Source organism: Oncorhynchus masou, chromosome 25 (genome assembly GCF_036934945.1).
Source record: "Oncorhynchus masou masou isolate Uvic2021 chromosome 25, UVic_Omas_1.1, whole genome shotgun sequence".
NCBI lineage: Eukaryota > Metazoa > Chordata > Actinopteri > Salmoniformes > Salmonidae > Oncorhynchus > Oncorhynchus masou.
Window position 1 is genome coordinate 9,319,580 of NC_088236.1, and position 13,111 is coordinate 9,332,690.

The 13,111-nt window shown below is 47.6% G+C and overlaps 1 protein-coding gene across 1 annotated transcript in view; it reads left to right on the plus strand.

Moving 5' to 3' along the window:
• Positions 1-2,063: 2,063 nt before the first annotated feature.
• Positions 2,064-13,111, plus strand: part of LOC135513743 (atos homolog protein B-like) — a 32,839-nt gene continuing 21,791 nt past the window's right edge. The window contains 1 exon segment of the mRNA XM_064936634.1: positions 2,064-2,083. The gene's annotated coding sequence lies outside the window, so the exon portion shown is untranslated.

The window sequence follows — 13,111 nt, forward strand, 5'->3', positions numbered from 1 at the left end:
GAGGAGGAGAGTGGGAAGCAGAGCGACAGTGGAGGAGAGTGGGAAGCAGAGCGAGAGTGGAGGAGAGGGGAAAGTAGAGTGAGAGAGAGGGTGGAGTAGAGGGGGAAGCAGAGCGAGAGGGGGAAGCAGTGAGAGAGTGGAGGAGAGGGGGAAGCAGTGAGAGAGTGGAGGAGAGGGGGAAGCAGAGCGAGAGAGTGGAGGCGAGTGGGAAGCAGAGCGAGAGAGTGGAGGCGAGTGGGAAGCAGAGTGAGAGTGGGAAGCAGAGTGAGAGTGGAGGAGAGTGGGAAGCAGAGTGAGAGTGGAGGAGAGTGGAGGAGAGGGGGAAGCAGAGAGAGAGTGGAGGAGAGTGGGAAGCAGAGCGAGAGTGGAGGAGAGGGGGAAGCAGAGTGAGAGAGGGTGGAGGAGAGGGGGAAGCAGAGCGAGAGGGGGAAGCAGTGAGAGAGTGGAGGAGAGGGGGAAGCAGTGAGAGAGTGGAGGAGAGGGGGAAGCAGAGCGAGAGTGGAGGAGAGGGGGAAGCAGAGCGAGAGAGTGGAGGCGAGTGGGAAGCAGAGCGAGAGAGTGGAGGCGAGTGGGAAGCAGAGCGAGAGAGTGGAGGCGAGTGGGAAGCAGAGCGAGAGAGTGGAGGAGAGTGGGAAGCAGAGCGAGAGATTGGAGGCGAGTGGGAAGCAGAGCGAGAGAGTGGAGGAGAGTGGGAAGCAGAGCGAGAGAGTGGAGGAGAGTGGGAAGCAGAGCGAGAGATTGGAGGCGAGTGGGAAGCAGAGCGAGAGAGTGGAGGAGAGTGGGAAGCAGAGCGAGAGTGGAGGAGAGTGGGAAGCAGAGAGAGAGTGGAGGAGAGGGGGAAGCAGAGAGAGAGTGGAGGAGAGGGGGAAGCAGAGAGTGGAGGAGAGTGGGAAGCAGTGAGAGGGAGGGTGGAGGAGAGGAGGAGAGTGGGAAGCAGAGCGAGAGTGGGAAGCAGAGCGAGAGTGGAGGAGAGTGGGAAGCAGAGCGAGAGTGGAGGAGAGTGGGAAGCAGAGCGAGAGTGGAGGAGAGTGGGAAGCGGAGCGAGAGTGGAGGAGAGGGGGAAGCGGAGTGAGAGTGGAGGAGAGTGGGAAGCAGAGCGAGAGAGAGAGTGGAGGAGAGGGGGAAGCAGAGCGAGAGAGAGAGTGGAGGAGAGGGGGAAGCAGAGCGAGAGAGAGAGTGGAGGATAGTGGGAAGCAGAGCGAGAGAGAGAGTGGAGGAGAGTGGGAAGCGGAGTGAGAGTGTGTGCAAGCAAGAGATGTGGGGATGGGAGGGTTTATGTGTCTGTTACTGAGGGAAAGGGAGGGTTAGGGTTGGTGTTGTTGGGCATACCAGGACGGGAGGGGAGTAGAAAGAGCCACTTAACCACAGCACTAGAACAGCCTGATGAGCACTGGACTTGGGAACAACGTTTCTCTCTTAAAACCCTATTCAGGTTGAGGAGGCCAAGAGAGGAAGAAAGAGCAAAAGAAAGCGAAGAGGGAGAGAGGGAGAGATATAACGAAGGCAAGCTGACCGGCTAGACTCTCTGAAAGGCAGAGAGACACCAGTCACCAGAGGTGCTCGCCCCAAAAACAAAAAGGAGAAGTGGAAAAACAAAGGCAGAGGAAAAGAAAGAGAAGCCTTGGCTGTGTCTCTGTGAGGGTGAGCGCCTTGGCTGTGTCTCTGTGAGGGTGAGTGCCTTGGCTGTGTCTCTGTGAGGGTGAGCGCCTTGGCTGTGTCTCTGTGAGGGTGAGCGCCTTGGCTGTGTCTCTGTGAGGGTGAGCGCCTTGGCTGTGTCTCTGTGAGGGTGAGCGCCTTGGCTGTGTCTCTGTGAGGGTGAGTGCCTTGGCTGTGTCTCTGTGAGGGTGAGTGCCTTGGCTGTGTCTCTGTGAGGGTGAGTGCCTTGGCTGTGTCTCTGTGATGGTGAGTGCCTTGGCTGTGTCTCTGTGAGGGTGAGTGCCTTGTGCCTTGGCTGTGTCTCTGTGAGGGTGAGTGCCTTGGCTGTGTCTCTGTGAGGGTGAGCGCCTTGGCTGTGTCTCTGTGAGGGTGAGCGCCTTGGCTGTGTCTCTGTGAGGGTGAGCGCCTTGGCTGTGTCTCTGTGAGGGTGAGTGCCTTGGCTGTGTCTCTGTGAGGGTGAGTGCCTTGGCTGTGTCTCTGTGAGGGTGAGTGCCTTGGCTGTGTCTCTGTGAGGGTGAGTGCCTTGGCTGTGTCTCTGTGATGGTGAGTGCCTTGGCTGTGTCTCTGTGAGGGTGAGTGCCTTGTGCCTTGGCTGTGTCTCTGTGAGGGTGAGTGCCTTGGCTGTGTCTCTGTGAGGGTGAGCGCCTTGGCTGTGTCTCTGTGAAGGTGAGTGCCTTGTGCCTTGGCTGTGTCTCTGTGAGGGTGAGTGTCACAAGCTGATATCCCCATTTCTGTTGTCTGTCTATGTTGTTGTCAGGAAGCCTGGCACTCAGCAGCTCCAAAAATTGCCTAATTTTTAAGTGCCTAATTTGAAGAATCTCAAATATAAAATATATTTTGATTCGTTTAACACTTTTTTGGTTACTACATGATTGTGTTATTTCATAGTGTTGATGTCTTCACTATTATTCTACAATGTAGAAAATATTACAAATAATGAGTGAGTAGGTGTGTCCAAACTTTTGACTGGTACTGTATACACAAGAACAGAGGGAAACAGATAATGTTTCTCTCTGTCAATTCAATTCAAGGGCCTTTATTAGCATCGGAAACATATTTTTATTTGATCAGGTAAATTGACTGAGAACATGTTCTCATTTATAGCAACAACCTGGGGAATAGTTACAGGGGAGAGGAGGGGGATGAATGAGCCAATTGTCAGCTGGGGATGATTAGGTGACTGCGTTGGTATGAGGGATAGCTTGGGAATTTAGCCAGGACACCAGAGTTAACACCCCTACTCTTACTGTAAGTGCCATGTGATCTTTACGGACCTCAGAGAGTCAGGACACCTGTTTAACATCCCATCCAGAAGACAGCACCCGACACAGGGCAGTGTCCCCAATCACTGCCCTGGGGTATTGGGATATTTTTTTAGACCAGAGGAAAGAGTGCCTCCTACTGGCCCTCCAACACCACTTCCAGCAGCATCCGGTCTCCCATCCAGGGACCAACCCTGGTTAACTTCAGTAGTAAGCTAGAAGTGGGATTCAGGGTTGTATGCTGCTGGCATCTGATAACATTGCCAAAGCTAGTGAAGTAGATAATAAACAAAAGTGAAATAAACAATAAAAATGAACAATAAACATTACACTCACAGAAGTTCCAAAAGAATAAAGACATTACAAATGTCATATTATGTCTGTATATATTGTTGTAATGATGTGCAAATGGTTAAAGTACAAAAGGAAAATTAAATAAACATGAATATTGTTTGTATTTACAATGGTGTTTGTTCTTCACTGGTTGCCCTTTTCTTGTGGTAACAGGTCACATCTTGCTGCTGTGATGCACACTGTGGTATTTCACCCAGTAGATATGGGAGTTGATCAAAATTGGATTTGTTTCCAAATTCTTTGTGGATCTTTGTAATCTGAGGGAAGTATGTGTCTCGAATATGGTCATACATTTGGCAGGAGGTTAGGAAGTGCAGCTTAGTTTCCACCTCATTTTGTGGGTAGTTTGTCTCTCTATCTCTTTCAGTTTTCTCCCACTCCCTCTGTTCGTAGTCTGTCATTACATGACCTTCCTCTGTACACGATGACATCACATTCTAACTCTGTGGATGACACTAACCTAATCCCATCAACAGTTGTGTGTGTGTGTGTGTGTTTATCTGCTGGACCTGTAGATTATGGACCTATAGAGACACACATTCAGCTGTAGTTGAGCCAATGAGAATCTGTGCCCTGGATGAAGACGTTAACGTTTATGTCTGTCACGAGAGATTCTCTAACAAGAGATTGCATCAAGAACATTCCGTGAACATCACCATGGTTACACAACCTGAGAGTGTGACGTTTGTTGCTTTCCAGATGGCACCCTATTCCCTATATAGTGCACTACTTTAGACCAGAGCCCTATTCCCTATATAGTGCACTACTATAGACCAGAGCCCTATTCCCTATATAGTGCACTACTATAGACCAGAGCCCTATTCCCTATATAGTGCACTACTATAGACCAGAGCCCTATTCCCTATATAGTGCACTACTTTAGACCAGAGCCCTATTCCCTATATAGTGCACTACTGTTGACCAGAGCCCTATTCCCTATATAGTGCACTACTATAGACCAGAGCCCTATTCCCTATATAGTGCACTACTATAGACCAGAGCCCTATTCCCTATATAGTGCACTACTGTTGACCAGAGCCCTATTCCCTATATAGTGCACTACTGTTGACCAGAGCCCTATTCCCTATATAGTGCACTACTATAGACCAGAGCCCTATTCCCTATATAGTGCACTACTATAGACCAGAGCCCTATTCCCTATATATTGCACTACTATAGACCAGAGCCCTATTCCCTATATAGTGCACTACTATAGACCAGAGCCCTATTCCCTATATAGTGCACTACTATAGACCAGAGCCCTATTCCCTATATAGTGCACTACTATAGACCAGAGTCCTATTCCCTATATAGTGCACTACTTTAGACCAGAGCCCTATTCCCTATATAGTGCACTACTGTTGACCAGAGCCCTATTCCCTATATAGTGCACTACTATAGACCAGAGCCCTATTCCCTATATAGTGCACTACTATAGACCAGAGCCCTATTCCCTATATAGTGCACTACTGTTGACCAGAGCCCTATTCCCTATATAGTGCACTACTGTTGACCAGAGCCCTATTCCCTATATAGTGCACTACTGTTGACCAGAGCCCTATTCCCTATATAGTGCACTACTGTTGACCAGAGCCCTATTCCCTATATAGTGCACTACTGTTGACCAGAGCCCTATTCCCTATATAGTGCACTACTGTTGACCAGAGCCCTATTCGCTATATAGTGCACTACTGTTGACCAGAGCCCTATTCCCTATATAGTGCACTACTGTTGACCAGAGCCCTATTCCCTATATAGTGCACTACTGTTGACCAGAGCCCTATTCCCTATATAGTGCACTACTGTTGACCAGAGCCCTATTCCCTATATAGTGCACTACCGTTGACCAGAGCCCTATTCCCTATATAGTTCACTACTGTTGACCAGAGCCCTATTCCCTATATAGTTCACTACTGTTGACCAGAGCCCTATTCCCTATATAGTGCACTACTGTTGACCAGAGCCCTATTCCCTATATAGTGCACTACTATAGACCAGAGCCCTATTCCTTATATAGTGCACTACTATAGACCAGAGCCCTATTCCCTATATAGTGCACTACTATAGACCAGAGCCCTATTCCTTATATAGTGCACTACTATAGACCAGAGCCCTATTCCCTATATAGTGCACTACTATAGACCAGAGCCCTATTCCCTATATAGTGCACTACTGTTGAACAGAGCCCTATATTCTGCACTACTATAGACCAGAGCCCTATTCCCTATATAGTGCACTACTATAGACCAGAGCCCTATTCCCTATATAGTGCACTACTATAGACCAGAGCCCTATTCCCTATATAGTGCACTACTATAGACCAGAACCCTATTCCCTATATAGTGCACTACTATAGACCAGAACCCTATTCCCTATATAGTGCACTACTATAGACCAAAGCCCTATATAGTGCACTACTATAGATCAGAGCCCTATTCCCTATATAGTGCACTACTATAGACCAGAGCCCTATTCCTTATATAGTGCACTACGTTTGACCAGAGCCCTATTCCCTATATAGTGCACTACTATAGACCAGAACCCTATTCCCTATATAGTGCACTACTATAGACCAGAGCCCTATTCCCTATATTGTGCACTACTATAGACCAGAGCCCTATTCCCTATATTGTGCACTACTATAGACCAGAGCCCTATTCCCTATATAGTGTTCTACTTTTGACCAGAGCCCTATTCCTTATATAGTGCATTACTTTTGACCAGGCCCCATAGCCATTAGTTAACCTAGAAATATGATATACAGAGGCAGTATCTTAATTTGATCACCCTGTTGCAGATTCTGAAGTTTGTCATTTCCACTTTGAAATTTCAGGCTTGATTTTCCCAATACGAAACATGTATCAACCCCTACAAATATGCCCATTTAATTATAATCCACATAATAATTCACATTTCCTGTTGCTGCAGGATTATTTCCCTGCTGTAGAAAACTGGCTCTAATTAAGATCCTACATATGTATCAACGAGGGCCAAACGCTCAAGTATATCGGCCCCCACCTTTGACCTCTTGACCCCTAACCACCCAACAGGTAAATGGCAGGTTGCTTCTGGGTCAGAAGTGTCGGTGTGGGTGGGAGTGGGTAACACAAGTTTGGTGGCACCTTACTTGGGGAGGACGGGCTGGTGGTAATGACTGGAGCGGAATCTGTGGAATGGTATCAAATACATCCAACAGACGGTTTCCATGTATTTGATACGATTCCATCCGCTCCGTTCCAGCCATTATTATGAGCCTTCAGCAGCTTCCTGTGTTGTGGGTGTGGGTCAGGGTCGTCAGGATGCCCGACAACTTACTGTCTGGGACTGTGTAAGAGGTTGTTGGTGTGAATGTCCACATTGTGGTGTTTGTGTTTTTAAAGCAATGTGTTCATTTAGACTACTTGTGATAGCCAGCCATTAACGACGAAAATTTGGTTTGTGACGGCTCATCAAATACAGACCAAATCTATAGACTTTAAAAATGGACTGTCTCTCTGTCTCTCTGTCTCTCTGTCTCTCTGTCTCTCTGTCTCTCTGTCTCTCTGTGTCTCTGTGTCTCTGTGTCTCTGTCTCTCTCTGTCTCTCTGTCTCTCTCTGTCTCTCTCTCTCTCTCTCTCTCTCTGTCTCTCTCTGTCTCCCTCTGTCTCCCTCTGTCTCCCTCTGTCTCTCTCTGTCTCTCTCTGTGTCTCTCTGTCTCGCTCTGTGTCTCTCTGTCTCTCTCTGTCTCTCTCTGTCTCTCTCTGTCCCTGTCTCTCTCTGTCTCTCTCTGTCCCTGTCTCTCTCTGTCCCTGTCTCTCTCTGTCCCTGTCTCTCTCTGTCCCTGTCTCTCTCTGTCCCTGTCTCTCTCTGTCCCTGTCTCTCTCTGTCCCTGTCTCTCTGTCTCTGTCTCTCTCTGTCCCTGTCTCTCTCTGTCCCTGTCTCTCTCTGTCCCTGTCTCTCTCTGTCCCTGTCTCTCTCTGTCTCTCTCTGTCTCTCTTTCTTTCTGTCTCTCTTTCTTTCTGTTTCTTTCTCTCTCTGTCTCTCTCTGTCTCTCTCTGTCTCTCTCTGTCTCTCTCTGTCTCTCTCTGTCTCTCTTTCTTTCTGTCTCTGTCTCTCTGTGTCTCTCTCTGTCTCTCTCTGTCCCTGTCTCTCTCTGTCCCTGTCTCTCTCTGTCCCTGTCTCTCTCTGTCCCTGTCTCTCTCTGTCCCTGTCTCTCTCTGTCTCTCTCTGTCTCTCTTTCTTTCTGTCTCTCTTTCTTTCTGTTTCTTTCTCTCTCTGTCTCTCTTTCTCTCTGTCTCTCTGTCTCTCTCTGTCTCTCTGTCTCTCACGTAGTCCTTTCCGGCTCCACTGTGTTTGTTTAGCTACTACAGTATTATCCTTTCTCTTCATTTTCTGCATCCCAAAAATAGGGTTCTGAAGACACCCTGTCTGGGTCTCTATTCAAGGCCTGGTCCGTAGAGTGAAGGTTACTTGACACTCACAAAAATAAGAAGGTTGAAAATAAGCATAAGTGATGTTGTACTGCAGGGGTTCCCAGTCGGGGGACAATTTATTTTTATTTTCTTGAGGGGGTGGTCGGGGGCCCGGAACGTAATTAGAAACAGGTCCTTGCTAACAAAGCAGGTCCTTTCTAACCTCCAAACCTGGGAGGGGAACAGACAAAGGCTACGTCCCAAGTGGTTCCCTATTTTCTATGGGCCATATGGTCAAAAGTACAGTAGTCCAAACTTCAGAGAATAGGGGGACATGTTTTATTTGTTTATTGAACCTTTATTTTAACTAGGCAAGTCAATTAAAAACAAATTCTTATTTACAAAGACGGCCAAACCCTCCTCTAATCTGGACGACGCTGGTCCAATTGTGTGCTGCCCTATGGGACTCCCAATCACGGACGGTTGTGATACAGCCCGGGATCAAATCCGGGTCTGTAGTGAAGCCTCTACCACTGGGATGCAGTGCCTTAGACCGCTGCGCCACTCGGGAGCCAATTAGCTGACTGTCCTAGTGGGGGGGGGGCATGCTCTGTCGTAGTTCTCCATGACACTGACAGCATGTATACAGACGACGCTTGTAGCTTGTATTTGGTGGGTATGTTGTGTTTTACATACAAGCCGCGATCACATGTCAGTAGAGGAGAGACTTGGATTGAATGGGCTAATGGAAATGGAAACCGAGTACAGGACAGATTTCACAGGACTCGCATGTAAACGAACGACAGACAAAAAACCCAGTATCCAGTTGGTTGTTTATAACTGTAGGTCCTACCTTCAGAGGGCTGTCAGGGGTAATGGTGTGTGACTTCTGGGAGAACATATGTCACTAGAGAGTCATTACGGAGGTCACATTGGATTGGTTCTCTCTGCCTTGGCTGTCTCTGCCTCAGGAGGTGTGCGTGTGTGCGTTCGTGTGTGTTTATGTCCCTAATATTGAGTTGCACCCCCCCCCCCCCCCCTTTCCCTCAGAATAGCCTCAATTCGTTGAGGCTTGGACTCGACAAGGTTTTGAAGGGTTCCACAGGGATGCAGTCCCATGTTGACTCCAATGATTCCCACAGTTGTATCAAGTTGTCTGGATGTCCTTTGGGTGGTGGGCTATTCTTGATAAACATGGGTGAAAGCGTGACAGCGTGAAAAACCCTGCAGCGTTGCTGTTCATGACACACTCAAACCGGTGAGCCTGGCACCTGCTACCATACCCTGTTCAAAGGCACTTCAATCTGTTTGTCTTGCCCATTCACCCTCTGAATGACACACATACACAATCCATGTCTCAATTGTCTCGAGGCTTAAAAATCCTTCTTTAACCCGTCTCTTCCCCTTCATCTACACTGATTGAAGTGTATTTAACAAGTGACATCAATTTGGGATCATAGCTTTCAACTGGATTCACCTGGTCACTCTGTCAAGGAAATAGCAGGTGTTCTTAATATTTAGTTCACTCCGTGTATGTTACTACGTATGTGAGTGTATATGTGTGTGTTTGTCTCTCAGAGAGACTTCCTGTCCTGTAATGTCTGCAGGCAGAGCAGGGCCCTGATGTTTGTCTCTCAGAGAGACTTCCTGTAATGTCAGCAGGCAGAGCTGGGCCCTGATGTTTGTCTCTCAGAGAGACGTCCTGTAATGTCAGCAGGCAGAGCAGGGCCCTGATGTTTGTCTCTCAGAGAGACTTCCTGTCCTGTAATGTCAGCAGGCAGAGCAGGGCCCTGATGTTTGTCTCTCAGAGAGACGTCCTGTAATGTCAGCAGGCAGAGCAGGGCCCTGATGTTTGTCTCTCAGAGAGACTTCCTGTAATGTCAGCAGGCAGAGCAGGGCCCTGATGTTTGTCTCTCAGAGAGACGTCCTGTCCTGTAATGTCCGCAGGCAGAGCAGGGCCCTGATGTTTGTCTCTCAGAGAGACTTCCTGTAATGTCAGCAGGCAGAGCAGGGCCCTGATGTTTGTCTCTCAGAGAGACGTCCTGTCCTGTAATGTCCGCAGGCAGAGCAGGGCCCTGATGTTTGTCTCTCAGAGAGACGTCCTGTAATGTCAACAGGCAGAGCAGGGCCCTGATGTACTGTAACTCTTCTCTAATGGCACTATATTCCCCATATAGTGCACTCCTTTTGACCAGGGCCCACAGGGCTCCAGTAGGAGTGCATTATACAACGAGTAGGGTGTTATTTGGGACACTATAACCATGATACCTCGAGAACCAAATCATACTCTACAGCCCAGCCATCTGGAAACCAACCTTATTCACTGTGATGTCACACACACTACATGAAGACAACAGACATGCTCTCTCTGCTTCTCGCTCCTCTCTTTCTCTCTCTCTCTCTCTCTCTCTCTCTCTCTCTCTCTTCCTCATTCTCTCTTCCTCATTCTCTCTTTCTTATTCTTGCTTTCGCTCTCTTATTCTCTCATTTTCTCTCTCATTCTCTCTCTCTCTCATTCTCTCTCATTCTCTCTCTCTCTCATTCTCTCTCATTCTTTCGCTCTCTCTCTCATTCTTTCGCTCTCTCTCATTCTTGCTCTCTCTCTCATTTTTGCTCTCTCTCTCATTTTTGCTCTCTCTCTCATTTTCGCTCTCTCTCATTTTCGCTCTCTCTCTCATTTTCGCTCTCATTTTCGCTCTCTCTCTCATTTTCTCTCTCTCTCTCATTTTCGCTCTCTCTCTCTCTCTCTCTCTCTGTTATTCTCACACACTCCCTATTTCTCTCTCTCTCTCTCTCTCTCTGTGTTACATCTCTCCAAGTCCCCAAACATATGGTTAGATGAGACAAAAATGTAGCTTTTTGGCCATCAAGGAAATTGCTATGTCTGGCACAAACCCAACACCTCTCATCACCCTGAAAACCAACCCCACAGTGAAGCATGGTGGTGGCAGCATCATGCTGTGGGGATATTGTTCATTGGCAGGGACTGGAAAACTGGTCAGAATTGGAGGAATAATTGATGGCACTAAATACAGGAAAATTATTGAGGGAAACACTCAGTCTTCCAGAGATTTGAGACTGGGATGGAGGTTCACCATCCAGCAGGACAATGACCCTAAGCATACTGCTAAAGCAACACTTAAGTGGTTTAAGGGAAAACATTTAAATGTCTTGGAATGGCCTAGTCAAAGCCCAGACCTCAATCCAATTGAGAATCTGTGCTATAACTTAAAGATTGCTGTACACCAGTGGAACCCATCCAACTTGAAGGAGCTGGAGCAGTTTTGCCTTGAAGAATGGGCAAAAAGCCCAGTGGCTTGATGTGCCAAGCTTATAGAGACATACCCCAAGAGACTTGCAGCTGTAATTGCTGCAAAAGGTGTCTCTACAAAGTATTGACTTTGTGGGGGTGAATAGTTATTTTTTTTTGTCAACTTTCTTGTTTGTTTCACAATAAAGATTTTGTATCTTCAAAGTGGTAGGCATGTTGTGTAAATCAAATGATACAAACCCCCAAAAACTCTATTTTAATTCCAGGTTGTAAGGCAACAAAATAGGAAAAATGCCAAGGGGGGTGAAGACTTGTATTCTCACACACTCCCTGTTTCTCTCCCCCTCTCTCATTCTCTACCTCTCCCCCTCTCTCATTCTCTACCTCTCACCCTCTCTCATTCTCTACCTCTCACCCTCTCTCATTCTCTACCTCTCACCCTCTCTCATTCTCTACCTCTCACCCTCTCTCATTCTCTACCTCTCACCCTCTCTCATTCTCTACCTCTCACCCTCTCTCATTCTCTCCCCCTCTCTCATTCTCTCCCCCTCTCTCATTCTCTACCTCTCCCCCTCTCTACCTCTCCCCCTCTCTCATTCTCTACCTCTCACCCTCTCTCATTCTCTACCTCTCACCCTCTCTCATTCTCTACCTCTCACCCTCTCTCATTCTCTACCTCTCACACTCTCTCATTCTCTACCTCTCACCCTCTCTCATTCTCTACCTCTCACCCTCTCTCATTCTCTACCTCTCACCCTCTCTCATTCTCTACCTCTCACCCTCTCTCATTCTCTACCTCTCCCCCTCTCTCATTCTCTACCTCTCCCCCTCTCTCATTCTCTACCTCTCCCCCTCTCTCATTCTCTACCTCTCCCCCTCTCTCATTCTCTACCTCTCCCCCTCTCTCATTCTCTACCTCTCCCACTCTCTCATTCTCTACCTCTCCCACTCTCTCATTCTCTACCTCTCACCCTCTCTCATTTTCTACCTCTCACCCTCTCTCATTCTCTACCTCTCACCCTCTCTCATTCTCTACCTCTCACCCTCTCTCATTCTCTACCTCTCACCCTCTCTCATTCTCTACCTCTCACCCTCTCTCATTCTCTACCTCTCACCCTCTCTCATTCTCTACCTCTCACCCTCTCTCATTCTCTACCTCTCACCCTCTCTCATTCTCTACCTCTCACCCTCTCTCATTCTCTACCTCTCACCCTTTCTCATTCTCTACCTCTCCCCCTTTCTCATTCTCTACCTCTCCCCCTTTCTCTGTCTCTACCTCTCACCCTCTCTCTCTGTCTCTACCTCTCACCCTCTCTCTCTGTCTCTACCTCTCACCCTCTCTCTCTGTCTCTACCTCTCACCCTCTCTCTCTGTCTCTACCTCTCACCCTCTCTCTCTGTCTCTACCTCTCACCCTCTCTCTCTGTCTCTACCTCTCACCCTCTCTCTCTGTCTCTACCTCTCACCCTCTCTCTCTGTCTCTACCTCTCACCCTCTCTCTCTGTCTCTACCTCTCACCCTCTCTCTCTGTCTCTACCTCTCACCCTCTCTCTCTGTCTCTACCTCTCACCCTCTCTCTCTGTCTCTACCTCTCACCCTTTCTCATTCTCTACCTCTCCCCCTCTCTCATTCTCTACCTCTCCCCCTCTCTCATTCTCTACCTCTCCCCCTCTCTCTCTGTCTCTACCTCTCCCCCCTCTCTCTGTCTCTATTCAATTTCAATTCAATTTATTGAGCTTTATTTGCATGGGAAACATATGTTAACATTGCCAAAGCAAGTGAAATAGATAATAAACAGCAGTGATGTAAACAATAAAAAATGAACAGTAAACATTTCAAATGTAATATTATGTTCATATGCAGTGTTGTAACAATGTGTACATGGTTAAATTTACAAAAGGGAAAATAAATAAACATAAATATGGGTTGTATTTACAATGGTGTTTGTTCTTCACTGGTTGCCCTTTTCTTGTGGCAACAGGTCACATACTGTATATTGCTCACCTAACCTCCTGTAGTTTATCAAATTGGATGCGTTTTCCAATACTTTGGGCCGGTGTACTAGGAGGGAAATATGTGTCTCTAATAAGTCATCCATTTGGCAGGAGGTTAGGAAGTGGTCAGGTATTCTGCCACTGTGTACTCTCTGTTTAGGGCCAAATAGCATTCTCGTGCGCT